The sequence below is a fragment of the Ailuropoda melanoleuca genome, chromosome 1, assembly GCF_002007445.2.
Source record: "Ailuropoda melanoleuca isolate Jingjing chromosome 1, ASM200744v2, whole genome shotgun sequence".
Taxonomy (NCBI): Eukaryota; Metazoa; Chordata; class Mammalia; order Carnivora; family Ursidae; genus Ailuropoda; species Ailuropoda melanoleuca.
In genome coordinates this window covers 93,825,364-93,847,863 of record NC_048218.1, presented here as the reverse complement: position 1 = coordinate 93,847,863, position 22,500 = coordinate 93,825,364, and the positions used below count along the sequence as shown (strand labels likewise).

Sequence of the window (22,500 nt, the reverse complement as noted above, 5' to 3'; positions counted from 1 at the left end):
GACAGAGGAATATATCTTTAAAACTTGGAATGCTTACTCAATGTAACAGGTAACACCTTTCTACTTTTCTGATTAAAGATTAAATCCATATTCTGAATAAACTGAAGTCAAGGAGTTCTCCCAACTTCTTTACATTTAGTAAGTTGACTCTCCTTAGTGAGTGGAGGTTTTCTATCCTGAATTGCTAAATCTACTTTTTTTTTTTTAAAGATTTTATTTATTTATTTGACAGAGATAGAGACAGCCAGCGAGAGAGGGAACACAAGCAGAAGGAGTGGGAGAGGAAGAAGCAGGCTCATAGCGGAGGAGCCTGATGTGGGGCTCGATCCCATAACGCCGGAATCACGCCCTGAGCCGGGATCATGCCCTGAGCGGAAGGCAGACGCTTAACCGCTGTGCCACCCAGGCGCCCAGCTAAATCTACTTTTAAGACCAATCTTATTTTCTTTTTTAATCGATGGTGAAGCTATCTTTTTCTCCATTCTATAGACCTAGCCCTGCACATCTGCCACACGCTGCTTACAGCAGTCACCCACCTGGAGAAGAGGTGATAGCCAATGGTACAGACTCAAGCATGACCTAATGAAGTCTTCCAGCTCACATCATCAGTGTTTCTCAACACTGGCTTGGAGGAAAGGGGGGGACTGTGCTAAATTAGAAGTAAAACTGCATTTGGAGTCAGCAGATTTGCATTCAAATTCCTTCTACCATTTATGAGCACATAACAGGTATTCAAGAAACCTCAGCTGAATTTACAAGAAAAAGGCTGAATCTTAACAGTTTTCTCAGGTCATGGACGTAAATGAATACAAGAAATACAACACTCAGCCAAGAGCAACCCGGAGTGAAGGAGCTGGCCATGGTGAGAAGTTCCTGATGGTGGGTGGAAGCCAGTCCAAGTGTAAATCAAGGAAACATGGAAGCAAGAAGAGGCCCAGCTGAAATGAGACTCTCTGGGGAATACCAGGCAATCCAGTAGGCTAGGGAGATGACCCACTTTTGCTTGAGGACTAGAAGAGAATGCTGATTTCACTGATTTTGCTGCTGAATGAGTCACAAGGGTGGGTAAGCTGAGAAAACATGTGAGGGAGTAGAAAAATGTAAGTAATTACAAGGATATTGTAGAACTTACTTTAATTAAAAAACTTCCTTGCTCTGAAAGTTTTGTTAACTTTGAGTATGTACACTGAGTGACTCATCCTCCCATGAAACCTCCACGGCCTTCTTCCTCTCAAAGGCTGAGATGCCTCTGAGTTCCACTGCTATAAGCCCAGGGTAGGGAATGAAATCCCACATAGCCGTTAAACCTGCTTGTGCGTATCAAATCTCCGATGGATACCTAAAGAGCATGTTTACTTTTATGGCCAGTCTCGGGCTGGATTTTCTATAGGGAAGACATCACTGGTACCACCCTGCAGTGAAACTCAACCTTGGATCACTCCCTGAGTTATGCCGCCAATCTTAGGAAACAAAGGTGTCTGCAGGACTGGTCTTCCTGGCCCAGCCCTACACTGCCAGAGATAAGCCAGGACATCCCTGTCAAAGTGATCATGCATTATGGATGCTGCTTACCAAGATTACTGTCACTAGGCACTAGGTGATGGAGTGTGAAGCCCATTCAACCTGCGGGGGAATGACTGGCAAAGGAGGAAAGCAGGAAACAGACTGTCAGGTCACATACTAGGGCCTTGCCATATTCATTTACTCTTCACACTCCACTGTGAGGAAGATCTGACTTTTTCCTTTTCTTTTTTTTTATGAGATCCAACACTCACTTAAGGACGTAAAACTAAAATCTGGCAGACCTATGAGTCAGTCTGACTTTAAAGCCAACTTGATATACTGCATGAGACAAAGTTTAATAGAAAACCAGCAGTAAAATAACCTGTCTTCTAAGGGAAATGGTACTCAAATAGGTGAGTACTACAAAGATGTAAAAATGGGCCACAAATGGTTAAACTACAAATAACACCTCCCTGAAAACTTACTTGAAAAAAAAAAAAACCAACTTTAAGTGCCTTATTTATTCTTCTTACATATAATTCTATCAAGTTTGGTTACTGGGCTTTCTTTCTTTCTTTTTTTTTTTTAAGATTTTATTTATTTATTTGACAGAGATAGAGACAGCCAGTGAGAAAGGGAACACAAGCAGGGGGAGTGGGAGAGGAAGAAGCAGGCTCCCAGAGGAGAAGCCTGATGTGGGGCTCCATCCCAGGACTCCCGGGATCACTCCCTGAGCCGAAGGCAGACGCTTAACGACTGCGCCACCCAGGCGCCCCATGGTTACTGGGCTTTCAAACTCACAGCCATGAAGTGAAGCAACTTTAAGAACAGGGAGACAGAAGGACTACAGGAACACGCTAACAGCCGAGAAGAACACTATAAAAAATAATCGCCACTCAGAGAACTAATTCTACAGACACGCTGGTCTAGAGCTAGCTGATGCACTGGCAAACTGCTCCACCCACGACCACACACAATGAAACACCATGCCATACGTTTTTAGTCATTTCAGCAAGATGACTGTTACAAATATATCACTAAATTAATCTACCATTTCTATTTATTTCTATTTCTTAATTGGTTGTCGTTGTTGTTTAAAACATATGGTCTCTTTGCCTCTTAGCTTCTGAATGTGCTAAAAGGAACACAGGATTACAGCATAAAATAACTGTACTGACTCTAAGACATCTGGAGGGCTTCCACTGTGTAGCCTCCTCCAAGTGCCATTGTTCCCCAAGTCCTGGAGTTCTTCCCTCTCCTATAGTTTATTTGTTCTCATATGACCCACACCACAGTCTGCCCTTCCTTCCTAATGGGACTCTTGTGGGGGCAGGGACCATGTCTTACTTCTGTTTGTAACTTCAGAGTATCGAGCACAGTGCCTTCTACATAAGGTAAACTCAACAACTATTAAACTAATGAAATTTATGCACAATGTACTCAATTTTAGAATATAGGGAGGCGTGTAGAAACATTTCCATATAACATGGTTAACACAGAACTTCTAGAGCTTGAGTGGCTCCTAGGGGGCTCAGCTGGTTAAGCATTTGACTTCAGCTCAGGTCATAATCTCAGGGTCCTGGGATTGAGCCCCACATTGGGCTCCATGCTCAGCGGGCAGTCTGCTTGTCCCTCTGCCCCTCCTCCCACTCATGCACTCTCTCTCTCGCTCTGTGTCAAATAAAGAAATAAAATCTTAAAAAAAAAAAAAACTTGAAAGGCAAACCTATTTTTCATTTATCAAATAACTATTACATTTCAGACACTGTTCTAGACTCAAGGATTAAAACAGTGGACATGAAATACCAGTTTTCTGAATTCAAGGTCCTATAATCTCACAGAGGAAGACAGACAACTTGGACACACAACATTTCAGATAGTCATCGGCATAAATAAGAAAATCATGGAGGATAATGGGGTAGAGTACTTGGGTAGAAAAACTATTACCATTCTTCTGTTTATATTACCTTATATCAAGGAAGAGATGTAGTTACAACTTCTATAGATTGGTCAAAGGTAAAAAATATAAAAGGTGCAGTTACTTTCATTGAAAGTAACCAATGAAATCTCAATGGGTGGCAGGGCTGCAGTATTTGCCAGTCTTTCAGATTGTTCCCTGTGATCCCCACCTCCTGGTACTCCAACCCTGTGTGCTCCCTTCTAACACTGTAGTAGGTTGGTCTGTGTGACTGATAGCATCCAGCACAAATGATGTTATCTCACTTCCAAGATTAGGTTATGAAAGACTATGGCTTCCCTGTTGGGCTCTTCCTCTCTTGGATCCCTCACCTTGTGGGATGCCAGCTGCCAGGTCATGAGGTCACTCAGGCAATCGATGGAAGGGTATTCCATAGGGAGAAACTGAGGCCTACCAACAACCACACGGGTGAGCCTGGACGCAGATCTTCCCGTAGCTGAGTCGTAGATGACTGAAGCCCAGCCAACAGCTTAGTTAAGGCTCAGGAGAGACCCTAAGCCAGAACCATCCAGCAAAGCTGCTCCTGGATCCCTGACCTCAGGAAACTGTGTGAACTAGTTAATATGTATATGCTCGTTGCTTGAAGGTGCTAAATTTGGGGGTAATTTGTTATGTAGCAACAGATAACACAGCTACCCTTCAAGTAGTTGAAATCTGAGCCAAGGCCTGAATAAAGAGGAGCTAGTGAAGAATAGGTCTCAGGGAAAAATATTCCAAACAGAGAAAAGAGCAAGTATAAAGACTCTAAGAATTAGAATGTGAGTTCCAAGTGTCACTTGAAATAGCTAAAAGGCCCACGTCGCTGGAATTTTGTTAGTAAAGTACAACAGAGTAGTAAAAGAAGAGGTGAATTTTCCTCCAAAGAGAAATGGAAGATAGCATTACCTAATTTATATTTTATAAAGAATAACCTTTGTAAATTCCTGGACCATTTTGTGGGAGGTTAAGGGTGGGGGCAAGAAAACCAGGTGGAAGCCTACTACCATTAGACCAGTCAGGATATGATGGTCAGACTAGGATGTCAGAAATATTCTAGATTGGTGAAATTCAGGATATAAAGATTTTATTTATTCATTTTAGAGAGAGCATGAGCAGGAAGGGGCAGAGGGAGAGAGAAAGAGTCCAAAGCTGACTCCACACTGAGCTCAGAGCCTGATATGGGGCTCGATCCCACAACCCTCGAAATCATGACCTGAGCTGAAACCAAGAGTTGGACGCTCAACTGACCCAGGCGCCCCAAAATTCAGGATATATATTTTGAAAGAAGAGTCAATGCAATTATATGAAACAATTATCCATGTAAATTACACCATGCCAAAAGGTTCTGGTTTTTGAGTGACCTGGATAAAACTAGAACCACCCCAGAAAGAGGGGAAATGAGATATGACCTACTTGAAGTATAACTCAAAATTCAAGAAATAATTTTAGGTTGGGTAGTTAAAAACTAACCTCTTGGAGTTAAAACTCAGTGAGGAATGGAAAGAATAAAGCAGTCAATCGAAATGTTTTTTTCAGTGTCTATTCTGATTGGTGCCAACCAGACTGTTAAAAAAAAATTTGTTTAAGCAATCAACTACTGAAGTTAAAAAGAAAAAAAAAAGTAATAAAACAGGGATGAGGAAGACCAAAAATAAAGCCTGATTTTCCTTTGACGTCAACATATTTCCAAAGGAACAAAGTTAATGACGAAAAGTATTTAAGTTAGAGAATACTTACGCTAGTAAGTCGCAGACTGCTCAGTGGTTTCATAGCACTTAAGAGCGTCATTTATTAGAGCTTAACAAGAATCTACATGTTCCTATTCCGCAAATTTTCTGAGCAGGCAATGTTCACAAAAAGTACATAAATGAACTTGTCAGAAAAAACCTTGCCTCTTCTTACTGCTGCTTCTATTATGTGCACAAAAAGCATGTCCGGACGACTCACGGGAAATATCCATTTCCAAATCAAGGCTATATTTGTGTACCTAGGGACCAGCCTTCAGCTTCCCTTTTTAAGTACAGAGTTCTGTTATTCTTAAGTTGAGACATGAAAAATCAAGCTTTAAAAAGTAAAAATCTAAACAAATTGCTATTAGGATTAGCTTACTGAAGAGGCCAATATAATAAGTAATTACACACACATATATATACAATCATATACACACATACAATCTCACATTAAATAGAAAGAATGTGCAACTTTTTTTTTAGAGACAGAGAGAGAGACAGCGTGTATGCCAGCAGAGCAGGACGAGGGGCAAAGGGAGAGAGAGAATCTTAAGCAGGATCTATGCCCACCACAAAGACCAACACAGAGGTCCCCACAAGGCTCAGGGCTTAATCTCACTACCCTGAGATCATGACCCGAACCAAAATCAGGAGTCAGACACTTAACTGACTGAGCTACCCAGGCACCCCATGAATGTGCAACTTTTTAAAAGAAATGTGTAAAATCAGGTAAGTTCTTTAAAAGACAGACAGACAAAAAGAACATCTGTATGTATGGATTTTCCATAGATTTTTCCCAAGGCCTTGGGTATAAACATATATATTTACCATAGTGGGTACCAGAACCTTCAAATAAATACTAATTGAATATTTTCTCATTTAATTTTTTTTACAAAAGAATCTCAGTGAATATGCAACAATTTTTTTAAAAAAGTATTACAAATGTTCATAAGAAGTGTACAAAAAAAATTAAAATGCCCAATCCTATTCATGGGCCCATGCTCTAAATTGCCTTAGTTTTTTTTTTTTAACCCACATAAATTAGTAATTCTGTTTTATCATACCTGCTTTTGCTGTTAAAATCATTATATTAAATGTTGAAATGCTTTGCTAGAGAAGTTCTACTTACTCTATGTCAATGGAAGAGCAGAGTCATAAAAATCCAATAGAAAAGCTTTAACTTTACTGGACACTTCATTTACATTCTATCCCTTGATGGCAGCACCTGTATAATCAAATTTATATCCCCCAAGAAAGCCTGTGGACAGTAGATGCTTCAGGAAAAGTTTGCCGCTTAAAAGAACATATTTACTTGCTGCATTTTTAGAATTTCTGCTAAGTGCTTGTTCATTATAAACATATCCTTTTCTAAGAAATACACAAAAATAACTAAAATTGTCATCTAATGTTACTCTTTTAAAAAGTCTACATCAAATCACTGTAAAATGATTCTTCAAATAAAAGCAGCTTTCTTCCTTTATCTCACATTGTACCAATTTTGAAAGTGACTGATGGGGTAGATGGAGTCATTATTCCGAACCCTTCATCCCCTACTACTGCATCATATCCACACCCTACTATTTAACTGCTCCAGGCAGAGGGTTCTTCTACATTCCAATCCATTAATGTTGGGACTGACCATGTGACTTGTCTGGCCACTATGCAGACAAAGCTGACAGCTTGCCAGTTCCTAGCCCAGATTTCGAGAGGCATTATATGTTAACACTCACCCTCTTGTGCTCCTGTAATCCACTGAGAAGGGAACCCCCAGGTAGATGGAATCCTTTTAGCAGGTAGTAGAAAGGAGGCATTCAGAGTCTACTTGAAACTAACCAAAAACCTGTTGCCCAGGCCTAAGTTCAGGCAAGTCAGGCCCAGCCAAGCCCAGTCCCCAATGGCCAAACCGCAGCCGAACTGCAGAACTTGAACATGAGTGTGTTTGTTATTATAAGACACTGAGATTTTGAAATCAATACAAAACAAAAACTCGTGTACTGATTCTCGGTATCTTTATATGGCGACTCACATAACATAAGTTGGCATCGAAACACACCTTCTTGATTACCTATCCCAAGCAGTCATTTTCTTTGGCTATCTTCCATTTCAGAAAATCAGATTTTTTTAAAAAAGGAATTTTTTTAAGAAAAACATTGTCATAGAAAGACATTTGTTCTATAACTGCAGTGTAATTTCCAGAAATAAACTATAATATACTGAATAAACTATATTTTAAGACCTCCAAGTTATAATTTTGTAACCTCAGATGTTTCTATAATTTACCAAGCAGTCCTCCAAGTGAACTGAACATAAAGCACCTCCTTGAACGTCTGATACACTCTAGAACTTTTTTGCCTGTTTTTTGTTTTGTTTTGTTTCGTTCGAGCAGTTTCTGAATAGCTTCCCATCGAAGCCTCCCATGTGAACTAACTCATGTTGGAAGAAGAAGCCCATATGAATTAGCAAAGGTCTTGAAGAAGTTTTTGATATGTGCAATTTTATTACTTTTGAGGACTAATATTTTCAGGGTCTGCCTGAAACTAGAAGGGAATCATCTGTTAATTCTTGGGTTAGTAGGATATCTTTTCATATTCCTACGGGATTTAGAAACCTGTTGTTTTAAAAAAAAATGGGGTAGATTTTTGTTTACACAGATATTTTATTAATTTTTTCTGCCATAATTTGAATGAAGATAAAGTATAACCTACCACAAGTTCACTTATCACATTATAAAAGTAATATTAATGAGATTTTCATGGATCAATTCCAAGAATATCATTGCCCTTTCTGCCATTTATATATAATAAAGCAAAGCAATGTTGTGAAAACTGTGTATTAGTAAGTTGATAAGTAAAAGTCACTACAGGTAATTTTTATTTTCATTTTTATTCACTTAAGCTAGCATCTCAGAATTTAAAAATCAGAAAATTTTAGCTTAGAAGGAATCTTAAGGCTAGTTCAATTACCCACCAGATACTTGAGTTAACTCCATACCATTCCATCAGAATGCTCGGTTATACTTTGGACCTTTCCAATGAGAGGCAGTGTTTCCAAAACTAGTGGGATTGCCACTATGTTTCAGTAAATTACTTTAGCAAAAGGCAGTAATCCAGCCTGCTGTAATTTCTACTTCTGAAAAAAAAATAATTACTTTTAAATGACCCCTTTACACAATACAAATGGAAAAAAAAAAACGTACCAAATGAGCATGAATGATGGTTAACACGACAACCAATAAGCCAATTCATATCCAGGCAGTCCCATGGGCAGCGTATACTTGGCGGAACAACTTTATACCACTGCCTGTGTCTTGAACAAGTTATAGTTGTTCTTACTTGGGTCATATTTTTAAATCTGTACTGATAACAGACTAGCACTTGTAGATAGGATGCGTAAGAATATTAAATTAGTGCTAGTAGAGGGGCAATAATAAAGATTTTATAAATACACTCAAAATAGTCCTTAAGTGGCATTGTCTTACTCAATACAGTCATCAAGCACATCAAGAAGCTGTTAGTCCTAAAAAAGGCAAAAGAACCAGAGTATTCATAGCAGCAGGAATTGATATTGCCCAAATGTCCATCAACGGAAGAATGAATAAATTCTAATGGCATACTAACAGAAATGGACAATCTGTAACTACATGTAACAGCTTGGATGAATCTCACAAACAATGTCGAACAAAAGAAGCCAGACACAAGAGTACATATTGTTTGATTTTGTTTATGTACAGTATAAAAACAGGCAAATTAATCCATGGGGATTATCCACAGAGGGAGGGGCAGTCAGTGACTTGACAAAACTACAGGCTGCTGATATTGTTACGTGTTTTGAGCTGGTTGCCCTTACGCAAACTTGTTTGTGAAAGTTTGGAAGCTGTATACTTAAAATTTGTGCACTTTTATGTATACAAGTTACAATTCAGGGACTCCTGGGTGGCTCAGTCAGTGAAGCATCTGCCTTCGGCTCAGGTCGTCATCCCAGGATCCTAGGATCCAGTCCCGCATTGAGCCCCCCGCTCAGCGGGGAGCCTGTTTCTCCCTCTGCCTCTGCTACTCCCCTTGCTTGTGCTCACTCCTTTCTCTCTGTCTCTCTGACAAATAAATAAATAAAATCTTAAAAAAAAAAAAAAAGTTACAATTCATGGTTCAATAAGTAAAGTGTCAAAAAAAAAAAAAGTGTTAGATTTGATTGAGCTATTCACATGCCCAACGTTTTATGTGCCAAGTATTTGATCCTTTCTTACCATGTCGAATATAAGAAAATATAATAGGTCTAAAAGTAATTTTGCCTAATTTTAAAGTTACAAAAGGTAACTAATTTTAGACTACATTTTAATATACATCTGTGCCAAAATCAAACAATGTTACTTTGAATTTTTATAAATTGTTCTCTAAAAGTTTTCTAACACAAATAATTCAGAGAGAATGTCAGTGTCACTAACAATGAGAAAAAAATTTAAAATAGTCTTTATAGGTCATAAATATTCATTTTATTATCTTTAAAGTTAGCTTTATTATAAAATTGTTAATATACAGAGCTAAATTTTCTTTTATATAAAATCACTTCTGCATTATGTACTATGTTAAAATTAGGAAAAACAAATTCCCATAGGAGTTTGTGAGAGAATATGTTATAATGAAAAGAGGTTTTGAGAATTAGGGAGAAAAAAAGGACACTACTTTAGTAATGGAGAAAAAATATGGTTAGAACTGTGGATATTGGCTGACAAATTCCAGACCTGCCACCAGCAAGCTTGTGAACTCTCAGATCAGCACTGTCCAATAGAAAAACACACTGTGAATCACATCTGTGATTTTTAAATTTCTAGTAGCCACATTTTAAAAAGAAGTATATGTGTACTATAATATACCAATAATATCTAATGCAACACAGCACTTCACCAAACATAGTGCCACCAAAACAATAAAGTCATGTTTTCGAGAAAAATATTTCACAATGCTTTAGTTTTGTGATTTTTAAAAAATTTTATTTATTTATTTATTCAGAGAACAAGCAAGCACAAGCAAGGAGCAGGGCACAGGCAGAGGAGAGAGAATCTCAAACTGACTCCACTCTGAGACCAGAGCTTGACACAGGACTCGATCTCACAACCGAGATCATGACCTGAGCAGAAATCAAGAGCCCGATGCTTAACCAACTGAGTCAGCCAGGCACCCCAACGACGCTTTAGTTTTAACTTTTGAATTTAAATTAGTTAGAATTTGAAATTCAGTTCCTCAGTCATACCAGATGCATTCTAATGCTTCCGCCACACATGACCAGTGGCTACCATACTGGACAGCACAGGTCTCAGGTCATTCCATCTCTTAAAGTTTCACTTTCTTCATTGATAAGCTAAAGAAGTTATTTTTGAGATACAGAATTCCCAGTGAGAATTTCTGCCAATGGAAGCCCACATGCCCCAATCAAAATGTGGGCCACTCACAATTCAGGAATGCAGACCACTGTCAAGGGATCTTTGGACTTTTCAAATAAAGTCAGAAATCTGGATGCTTACATAAAATATCTTTCTTTTTCCGTGTAGACAACTACTGTGAAATTTTTCAGAGCACTGTGCGGGCCAAACCAAAACATACCCATATGCTACTCTTTGCAACCTGGGTTCTATAAACATTCTTTCCTGCTCTACCAATCTATGATTTATTAAGGAGTGATTTGACTTCTACATCTGGAAGCTAAAAAGCACAGCTGGAGAATCAGTTGGGTGGTGAGATTCAAAGCCCTCCTGTGAAGTCAAGGTGAAGCTACAGATGGTATCAGGAGGTGACAGCCTCTGATGGAAGTTAGCAGGGTCCCAGGGTGAAATTAAGCTCTGTCTATACCCCAGGATGCAGTGGAGTCTAAAAAAAGAATTACTTATTATTATTATTATTATTATTATTATTATTATTAAGGTAAGGGACAGCCTTAGACCCTAATTTTGGATCAAGGGCAATAGCCAGAGATAGATGGAAAGGGTAATGAAGCCAAGTTTACCACATCAAATATCACTCTTCTCACCCTGGGGCCCAGTCCCTATGGAGCCTGTTTGGATCCTCCAGGGCATGTAAGATCCAAAATTGAGAAAGGTAAGCTTGCTACTGACAATGGAAAGCTGCAGAGGTGAAGGAGGAAGTAGCAGCTTGGGCAGCTATTGGTACCTTCGGTGGACAAAAAGGGGGTGGGGGCAGGGAGTGGAGCTGGAACTTATCAGTTCAGTTGTACGAATGAACACTAGGGGTCATGTCACCCCCAGGAAGGACCTGACAACCAAGGAACACAGGCCTAGACTCAAGGGCTAGGAATGCTTGCTTATCATTCAAAGAAACCTGTAGGACAAGTAATTAATCAGTACTAAGGGAAGCTCTCACATATGGAACAAAGATATTTCTCAGATCCCAAGTCTCTTGAGATGGAACAGACCAAGGCGGGGGGAGGGGGGAACCAAATGAAGTGGCACCAGAAGTTATTAAGTAACATCTGCTACCATGACCCCATGGGCCTCCAATCAGCATCCACCTTCTCAGAAGACCTCTGTCCCCAGTTTTGTCCTTCAAAACCCTCACATGCAAGCCATCAGGGAGTTCCAGGCTTTTGAGCATTAGCTGCCCATTGTCCCAGGTGGTGCCATGCCAATAAATGGCCTTTCCTCACTGCAGAAGCCCAGGGTCAGTTTGTACCAGCTTGCTATGCAGCGGGTGGGCAAACTCTCATTTGTTCAGTTACAGAGGCAGGTGGACTCCAAGAAGATCAGTTCTCAAGTTCAGGTGAGTCACCATCTGGGAATATTCTTAACTGCTTGGCAGAATCCAAAAAGGATAGAGTTCCCTCGGAAGAGGTAAAGTCAGAAACTCTGTTTTGTGAATATTGTTAAAACCTCATTTTAGTTCCAGGGTGAGGGGACCTTGGAAACCGAGGATAACTAAGATCCCTGAGTTAGGATTCAAGTAATTTGAACATTAATCCCAAGTATGTCACTGTCATGCTGTGTGACTTTTGTTTCCTCAAATTTAAAATGGTAATAATATAGGGTATTGCTTTTCTCTATATCTTGCTTCCAGGACTAAATGATATCAGGAAAATAAATTTGGAAGGTATAAATTTCTCATGTAATTACAAGGTATTTTTTATTATTTACTAAGCAATTACTAGTGGATTCTAGGAATGCTGTTTATAAAGTGCCACTTAAGTCCCTAATCAGGAATCTCAAATTTGAGAGGGGTGGAGTGGGTTACAGCTTTAGGGAAGTAGCACTGAGCACTGACTACCCCATTACAAATTCAGCCACTTTCTAGAGGATTCATGGGGTAGGACCAAGGGAAGTCAAATTCCAAGATGGACTTAAAAAGACCTCACTCGGAAGAAGGAATTTGCCCTAAACCATAACCTTTTTTAGGTCACTGATGCTTTGAGGATCTGAGAAAAGCTACGGTTTCTGTCTTGGAAAAAGGCACATACACAGAACTGACATATATTTTCAGGAAGTTCATGGACCCCCATGGATCCCAAATTGAAAACGCCACCCTTAAAGAAGAGAGGGTCACAGATGAGACACACAATATGGCCTTAAGAAGGAGTTGTTGCTGGGGAGGAGGCAGTTTTGAGAACAGCTAGAGGCTACAATAAAACCAAGTAGTCTTTCTTTAAAGATTCAGCCTCTACTCAAAGTACTGCTGCCTCAGATGAAGAGGTCTTGCCGTCTAAATAAGGAGTCGGATACTCACTCACAAAAGCATCATTCTAGCTAACTGGGTTAGTAGCTACTGCTTCTTTGGACAGTTTAACATCAGAATACATCCTCTAGCTTAATCCGAATGGGTACTAGTCAACCAATGGAGCAAAAGATATAGGAGAAAAAAAAAACTATGCGACCTATTAAGCCTCCCTAAGAACCACACTGCACCCGTTAATACTACATTGCAGAATGTGTAGAGAATTTTTTTACATTTTGGTTTTTGGGACATAGAATAAAGACTGGTGAAGGACAGCTCGATGAAAAGGCAGGCAGGAACAAGGCCCTACCCTTTCTCTCTACCTGAACCCTAAAAGGAAACCACCCTTAAAAGGATTTTACAACACCCTGGAAGAAGAACTCCACCCTTTCCCACATGATAGAAGACAAAAACCCGACTGGGTAACAGGCTCACAGGAGGGTTAATCAGATTAAAACAGCCTGCCAACAAGCCCATAAAAGCCCCTAGACTGGGTGGCTCAGTCAGGTAAGTGTCTGCCCTTGGCTCAGGTCTCCATCCCAGCATCCTGGGATCCAGCCCCACGTCAGGCTCCCTGCTCAGCAGGGGGTCTGCTTCTCCTTCTCTCTCTCTCTCTGTCCCTGCTTGTGCTCTCTCACTCGCTCTCTCTCAAATAAATAAAATAAAATAAAATAAAAACAAAAAACCTCCTAGACTTAGAAACTCCTATGGCAACCCTCTTGGGTCCCTTCCCTCTTCAGGAGTTTTGTACTATCATTCAATAAACTTTGCTCCCCACCACTCTGTCTAGTCTACCTCTTCATTCTTCAAAGTGGCGTGACCAAGAACTGCGGGCACTAAAGGAAAAGAGATCCTGTAATATGACCACATATCACAAGGGACTTAATGGTAACCATGTGAATATCACAAAAGAAAAGACGTCCACAACCCAGAGTATCAGGGAATATTATGGCAGCAATCTGGCACTCACATAGGTAGCAGTGGGGCAGTAAAAGCATCACCTTCCTTCACAGAAGGTAACAATTCACAGAATTTCACAGAAATTCAACTTCAACTTTTCACTGACAAGGAGAGAACTCTCTTTGATTCCTTTTCCATAGTAACTGTGAGATAACATTTGTTGTTCTAAGCCAATTCAGCTGGGGGATAATTTGCTATGCGATAGGATAACCAATACAGACTTTTGGAGTAGGGTGTGTCCACCACAAAAATCTGAAAGGGAAACATCTTCGGAACTGTATAATGGGCCTTAAGAAGAGTGTGAAAGTGCCTTAAACATAATTGTTTGCAGAATTTTGGACTTTGAAGAGACTGTAGGAAGAGCATAAATGAAAATGAGGAAAATTTTATTGGAAACTGTAATTACGTAGTGGCAAAAGGTTTAACAATACCCCCACTTATGTAGAGTTACATGACCTGCAGTCACTTGCAGTTACGAGAAGTAAAACAAATGTGCTGAATAAACTGGGCAATTTAGCTGAGATTTCCCAGCAAAATGTTGGAAGATGCTACCTGGTTTCTTCTTGCTGATTACAGTAAACTGAGAAGATAAATTGAGGGAAGAACTGCTAAACAAAAAGGAAGCAGGACTTGATAGTTTTGAAAATTCTCAGCATCTCCAGACAGCAAACAAGGCTGTAATTCAGAAATAGCTTCCATGCAAAGACCAATTCCAGAGAATCGTCAGAGAAAACAGGGTCTAAAGATAAGGCAGAGGATGTGGCTTCAGAAATCCTTGTTAAGACCTTAGAAATGTGGTTCGCCCCCCCTTTTTTTAGAGAGAGAGAGAGAGCACACATGCATGTGCAAGCAGGGGGAGGGACAGAGGGAGAGAGAGAATCTCAAGCAGGCGCTACACCAGCATGGAGCCCGACGCAGGGCTCGATCTCAGTACCCCGAGATCATGATCTGAGCTGAAATCAAGGGTTGGAGGCTTAACTGACTGAGCCACCCAGGAGCCCCAGAAATGTGGCCTCTTAAAGAGCTATTCAGTCAGACCGTAGGGTCTCCTAAAAGCTTAAGGGTATGATACAGAGATCCTATCAACATACCGTTCGAAAGTAAAAGGTCACTGCCTATCCCTTGTCTCAGCAGAAGCCCCAAGTAGAGAAGGATTTATCGCCAAGAAATATGTGGGTGTGGTTTTTGTCTAATAGAGTTAAACCCCAAGTTTCACAGCAGACTGACAAAAGTTTTGAGAGGATTTTATCACCAGAAACCCTGCTAGAAGTCTAGGAGCTTTTTTTTTTTTTTTTAAGGATTTTATTTATTTGAGAGAGTGAGTGAGAGAGCACAAATAGGGGCAGAGGGAGAGAGAGGAAGGGGCGCCTGGGTGGCACAGCGGTTAAGCGTCTGCCTTCGGCTCAGGGTGTGATCCCGGCGTTCTGGGATCGAGCCCCACATCAGGCTCCTCCGCTATGAGCCTGCTTCTTCCTCTCCCATTCCCCGTGCTTGTGTTCCCTCTCTCGCTGGCTGTCTCTTTCTCTGTCAAATAAATAAATAAAATCTTTAAAAAAAAAAAAAAAAAAAGAGGGAGAGAGAGGGAGAATGAAAGGAACAGAGCCTGTACTAAATGAAAAAAGGCCATACATACCCCCAAGTTCTACTGTCAGGAAGCAGGCTGAGAAAACTCAGCTGTAAAACACATGCTACCTTTCATGAAAAAGGAAAGATGACTCAGAGAGTGAAGCCAGTAGCCCAAGGAGTAGACTCGAGAGCCATGGAGAATTATCCCCAGGTCTGGAAATCTAGTCAGGGAACATCTGCCTGGCTGGATTTCGGAATTGCTGTGGACCAGTGACTCCTACATACCACGCATCTTACCCACGTTTGAACAAAACACATAGATATCGTATGCCTGCCTCATTGTTGTATGTCAGTTGTATTGAGGTCAGTATCTTGACTCTAGTTTCACAGATACAGAGATGACAAGGAACTGTGCTTAAGGAATGATATCCAAGGAGCCTCACCCATGCCCAGACCAAGCTTAGATGACGTCTGGATTTACAGCTGGTGCTCACCTACATAGTGAAGTCAAGTTGTTTTTCATCTTCTTATGAAAGTGATGTTTGACATCAGTGCAAACTAATGTGTTTATAGCATCAAATCTTTAAAAAAAAGGATATAAAATCCTTTTAAAAATCAATGTGTTAATAGATTGAGAGATTATAGATTTAATCTCACTAATGTAAAACTTAATAAACGATTCTACACTAAACAAGTAAAAAAGTAATTAACAGCTGCTCAATTTTAATCTACTTAGAATATCTACTATATAGCATCATAGCTATTGTTGAGATCATATAAGCAATGTCAAAGATCTCTTAAGTATCTTAATTTGCAGATTTTTTGTAATTTATGACAAAAATTCCACTTAAAGAAGGGGTTTAAATATATGAAATGGGAAATAAAATGTTCAACTCTCCTAAAATGATTATATATTTTTCTTAAACTCGCTCTCAACAGAAAGGAAATAGTGTCATTCAAATGTGCTACAATGCCTTATCTTTCAGAATGACAGCCCATCTTTTACTTTTCTATTCACAATCTATCATATTGTGACATTTTATATATAAAAAAATAGTTAAGGCAATATTTTTTAAAATGTCATACTGTTTTAAAGAGCAAATTTATTTCATGCCCACATCCCTCCAGGCTATGAGCCTATTTAGTGAGGTTTATTAGTGAAGGGCAATGACTGGCATGTCCTCTGAATAAGCACTCCCTGGCCAATAAAAACAAAGAACACAAATATGCCATTCAGAAATACACAGCATTGTTAAAAATAGCAGAGCGCATTTCTGCTGCCGCTGAGAAGAGGGTGCTGGTCTCCAGAGACAGCAGAGGAATGCTCTGTTGTTTTGGAAGTCAGCATATGTGGACTTGAGATACATGATACATGATTCATCCGCTTCAGGATTGTTTCTTTAACTGGAGGATTCGATGGCTGCATCAGAGTCAATCAGTTAATGCACTGCTGAAGTACAGACAGGCAGGTGCTCAGACACGACTTCTCAACTTACACGTGCAAAACCGGCTCAGGTACCGCGTGCTGCCAAATTTCACTTTTTCCCCTAAAATCAACTTCTAAAAAACACCCTGTACACTCCCACCTTGTAAATGGAAAATATGATTTACATGCTATTAATGGATATAGTGACTGTAAACTTTAAATGCAATAAAACAACAATTATTAAATTCTAGCTATCAAACTGGTGGCTGCCCTTATTCAGTTCTCTGAGAAAAACAAATGAGTAACTATGAGAGATTCTAGCATCAGACTGAGAGGTTCTCCTTGACTTGTCAAGAAAACACTGAAAGGGAATTCAAAGGGCCTTAAGGTTTTTACTATATGATTCAATGTTATTTAATGCAGCATTTGCACACCACCTAAAATCAACTCCATATCAACCAAAATTACCTTTTGTAACAGCAGCAAATGTCCTATACTCTGGAAATGCTGCATCAAATAATCACCCTGTTATCCCTGATTCTAAATTTTATCTTGACTCTTCATACGGCCCACATAACCTACTTTCTCAAAACCATCTATATTGTCACGAGACACACTAAAATAATTTTGAGGGCAATGGAGTACTGTGGAAAGAACACAGCTGGGAAGTTGCATTAGGGTTCTAAGCTCCGTTTCCTTAGATTTGACCTTGACACTAGCAAGTTAATTAACCCCTCTGAGCCTCAGATTGCTCACTCACATTAACGTGCTTATGTCACTATTACAAGAAAAAATGCACGTAACATGCTTAACACGGCACCTGAACCCGGTAGACAGTCAACAAATGTTATGTATTTAAAATACTTCAATTTCATCAAACAAATTTTGATGAAATACATACAAATACAAAGGCATTCACTTTAAATAACAGTGGCTTGAAAGGAAAAAATAGTTTGCCACTCCTCTTTTATAATAAAGTTGTATTATATATAACTTTTACTTCCAAAGCTACAAAATCCACAAAGCATTGACTGGCAAAAGTAGCAAAAACATTTTGTCCTCAATGATAAAATAAAAACACTTATCTGTCAAAATGAAAAACAGCAACTCTTAGTTAATACCACCTAAGCGTACACAGGCCTTTTCTCTCTAAAAGAAAAGAAGAAGAAAAAGAAAAAGGAAAAGAGAAAGAAAAAGAAAAAAAGGAAAAGAAAAAGAGGGTCAGTACAGTAGAAAAACAGAGTGAGAATGTCTTAGATAAAAGTTTCAGCCACGTTGGCACTTAGCTCTGAAAAGAGCCACATGTAGGCCACAACTAGTAACACTATTGCCTACTAGATGCAGTAAACAGCCAGCAAAATAAAAAGCAGCTCAATGCCAGTCCAGCAACAGTAGTCCTGGTCACCTAATGAATGCAGTAGTAATGCGCTCCAGGACCCGTGCTAGTCATTTTGGATGTGATTTACAATCTATACAAGTGTGCAAAATAGACATTGTTATCCTCATTTCAACATGAAGAAACTGAAGTCCACAGGTGTTACTTGCCTGTTCAAGGTCTCTACCTGTGAACACCAGAGCTGTACTTAAACAGTATTCGATGCCAAAACCAATGTCCTTTCCCTAGTCCCTGTTTCTCTTTTTTTAGACATAAACATGTGAACAAGAATATTCCTCAATGCTTTGAAAAGTCATAAACTGATAGCAGTCCCCTGTTCCCTATTTCCTTCTTTTAGTTTCTCTCAAATTGGTTGCATATCAGTTCACCAACTCCAAGTCCATTCGTTAAGTCGCTGAAACCTGTCTGGTGCCCCAGCCCTATAAGAAACTGTCCTTGGAAAGGCAGAAGAGAATAAAGTCAAGGTAAGGCTTCCAATTTATCTGGGACTTAAACTGGAGGCTCACAAATGAGAAATTCTCTTATGTGGTCAACCAAAATGGGCATATGTTCCAATTTACAGGGATGACTAAAGCAGACACAATATGGAGAATCATACAAATTTGTGCAAATCATATATATTTAACAGAATGCTTAATTGAGTCAGATTTTCACAAAGTACCTAGAAGCTTTCATCTTTTATTCAAGGAATGCATTTTAAAGGCAGGGATTTACATATAAATAAAAACTACTGAACTGAAAGAGTATTTAATTCTGTTCTATTTTTGTAAATGAAAATGTTCATCTAATGAGCAGTATCTAAGTGATGTTTATAAGGCCTAACTTTGCACTTGAAGATGAGTATACCTAACCACAGACAGCCCACACTCGTGGGTCTAAATCACTGAGTTCTGTGAACCACTCTGTTGTACAGTCCAAAATGTAAGCCTTATACTTAGAAGCACTGTATGACAGCTAACATGATCAATCCTCATGACAACCTATTATAAGCATTATTATTCTGATTATTACATATGATAAAAGGGAGTCGCAAAAAAGTAACTTTCCCAAGACCACACAGCCGGTAAAAAAAAACAAAACACAGCCAGACTTGAAGCCCAAGTGCTCTCTCTCCTTAGCCTGCATCCACCACACTTCACTGCCCACTGCATAGAAGCACATCCAAAAGCAGACAGAAAATACCACAAAGGTATAGGCCGACTCTCTACTGAGCGCCTACTATGTGCCAGGCACTGGAGATGAAGGAAAGCCTGGCCCTGAGCTGAAGGAGACTTTTATTCTTTTTTAAGCAGATTCAGGGTAGGCTGAAAAAAACGAGTCGCCAGTTCCAATGGGATATGTTCATGCTCAGGCTAGCGTGGCATCCTGTGTTAGGAGAACACAATGCAAGGGACAACTAACTTAAATAACAGTATGAGTCCAGGACCCTGGGATCATGACTCCAGCCCAAGGCAGATGCTTAACCGACTGAGCCACCCAGGTGCCTACTAAATAGTTGTAATAAACTTATCTGGAACAGGAGCGGAGGAAACATTATATAAATGTTTTCTTAATGGTTTCTGGACATCACTGGGAAGACCAAAAGCACTGCAAAAATGTAATGCAGTGTTTCAGGAATGAGGGGCTATCTGTCCCTACTTTTAAAAAAATTTGAACAGTTCTATCTCTATTCCAGATCCTATTACACGAAGTTATTGCCTACCACTAGGAGTTACACCCTCTTCTTATCTGATATGACACAGAAGAGAGTTAATCAGTAATCCTACTTTAATATTTTAAGTTTAAACTGTCAGTGAAGGTCCCTTCTCCAGAGGAAAGTCCTTGCATTTATGTCCATTCACCTGTTTCCTTTGATGTTCAATCAGGTACAATAAAAGGAGGTAGCCAATTATAAAAACAAATTTTGTCAATTTTAAGACTTTTACCCATAACAAACCTGGGAAGAGAAAGACATGAAATACCTCACCTTAAACAGGGACCATGATGATAATAACAGATCATCTTTAATGAGCAGTACCTACTATGTGCCAGGTATGTGCGAGGAGCTTCATAGGTATTCATTATTTTATCCTCACATTATCCCTATGAAATAGATCATTCTAATCTCCATTGTATAGATAAGAAAAATGAGGGCCAAGTTCACCTGGAAAGTTGCAGGTCTAGAATTTGAATCACATGCTGGGGTAAAAGCAACAACAAAACCCTTCGATGTCTTTGCAGCCAAGCAAATAAAGTAAATGTGTGAAGTGGCTTGAGATCACAGGGCTGTAGTTCTCACCCTGGGCTGCATAGGACACCATGTGGGTTTCACCGCCATAGGCTGTGACTGAATTGGTTTGGGAGCTGCCCACATGATTCTAATGGGCAGTCGGAGCTAAGAACCACTGTGTGTAGACACAGAGAATGGGGCAGGCCCACCTGAAAGCAGTTTCAAAAAAATTTAAGAGGTTAAGTAAACATTGGGCTGGTCAAAGGTTGTAACTACTGCCTCTGCCACCAAGATGTCACCTCTGCCCCACTGCTCTGTATAACTAACGTGCAGCAGAAGTGGGAGAGAAGTAAACAGGTACACTGGCTGGCAGACACAGACATTTGTTTTTACTGGAGAGGGGATTGCTTAGTCTTGGAATGTTCCTCAGGTCACCCCTCACTGTCTCCTATTTATGGAACGGGTCTACTACAAAAGGCCCTTGGAGTTAGACATAACCTACTTGCAAAATAATCTCTGGAGTACAACCCATTCTTAAACTGAAGACGACCTAAATATGCTCACTTAACAAATGCATACCTTCAGATTATGGGGCCAAACTACTTAAACATTTCAAGAGTCACAGATTTTTTTTTTAAAGAGGCCACTCATAATTAACTCTGATCTTAATCCAAGCCAGGTCAATAGATCTCACTTAACTAAACAAGTCCTAAGAATGGAGAGCCTAATGCCCTCGAAACAAATCTGTGCGGGTGGTACAACACAGTGCTGCTGAGGAAAATGTCATTTGTCATTGGCAAAGGGGAGCAAAAGCTGCGTACCATCAGAAAAGTCTTCATTAAATGGCCTGCAGATGTGAAAGCCAAAATAAATGCTATAGAAGTCAATCATGAATCCATTAAAAAAAGAAACTGTTGTCTGCTTAGGAAATAATTCTTCATGCATAACCATATTATAATTGTTGCAGCACCACAATTCAAGAGGAAATGGCAAAATACATTAAGAAACGGACTTTAAGTCCACTCAAACTAGCTACATTTTTTCATCTCCTGCTACAAAACAAATGTCGTATATTTTAATGGCCTTGTATTACCACTTACCACCACTCTCCCCCACTACCACCACCAAAAGAAAGCAAATAAAAGAAGAAAAGAAATTGAGATTGATTTTCAAAATGAAATACTGCAAATACAGGCCATGACTCAGAAATCAGGGCCTCAGTCAATCAGTTCCAGCATTGGCTCCTGAGGCAAAACCTCTACTTGGGCAAAATATTTTGTTGTTTTGTTTTGTTTTGTTTCAAAAAGCAGAGACAGGGAAGTGAAGCCTGAGAAAGCAGACAAAAGTGCTAGGATTAATTTTCTCACCACAGTTCAGGATAACAGCTCGTTTGATGACTGAATAAATATATATTGATTCCCTCATGAGTATCAGTCACTGTACAGTGCTGAGGATGTATTGGAGAACTGGACGGTGTCTGTCTGCATGGGTCTCCTAAACTAAGACACCAAGGCACTAACCTCATATAATCCACCATACACGCCCCTTCCAGCCACATGTGTGAAAACCCAGTTCTGCCCTTGTAGTAGTATTAGATGGCAAATTTTCCCCTTTGTCTAACTGTACTGAACTTCATAGGGAAACCACTAATGTCTTCTAAGTAAATAAGTAAATACATAAATATCCAGAATTCGTATACCAACAATAAGTCATGGGTAAATTTCAGCAAGTTTAAAGAAAAATTTTCTTAACCTAAGTCTGTATCAAAACAGGTTTTCCTTTTGAACTAAACCCAGCTCACATATTTTCACTGCCTGTGGCTATGCAGCTTCAATAAGCTAAAAATACTTCCCTTTCTTCTAAGTTGGGAAGAGAAAATAAGACCAAGCAATCAGCCGCATGTCATTTTCTCTCATTTTAATTTTTTTTTTTTTACTAGAAAACACTCAAAATAGCTGAACCAAAGAAAAGGCATCTGTTTTCTATTTGTATACACATACACTGACACAAACATGCATCCAGCTTGTATCTTCCCAGTAAT

The 22,500-nt window shown here is 39.5% G+C and overlaps 1 protein-coding gene across 5 annotated transcripts in view; it reads right to left on the bottom strand.

Moving 5' to 3' along the window:
- Positions 1 to 22,500, bottom strand: part of GOLIM4 (golgi integral membrane protein 4) — a 74,893-nt gene that overhangs the window by 51,018 nt on the left and 1,375 nt on the right. The gene's annotated exons all lie outside the window — the stretch shown is intronic.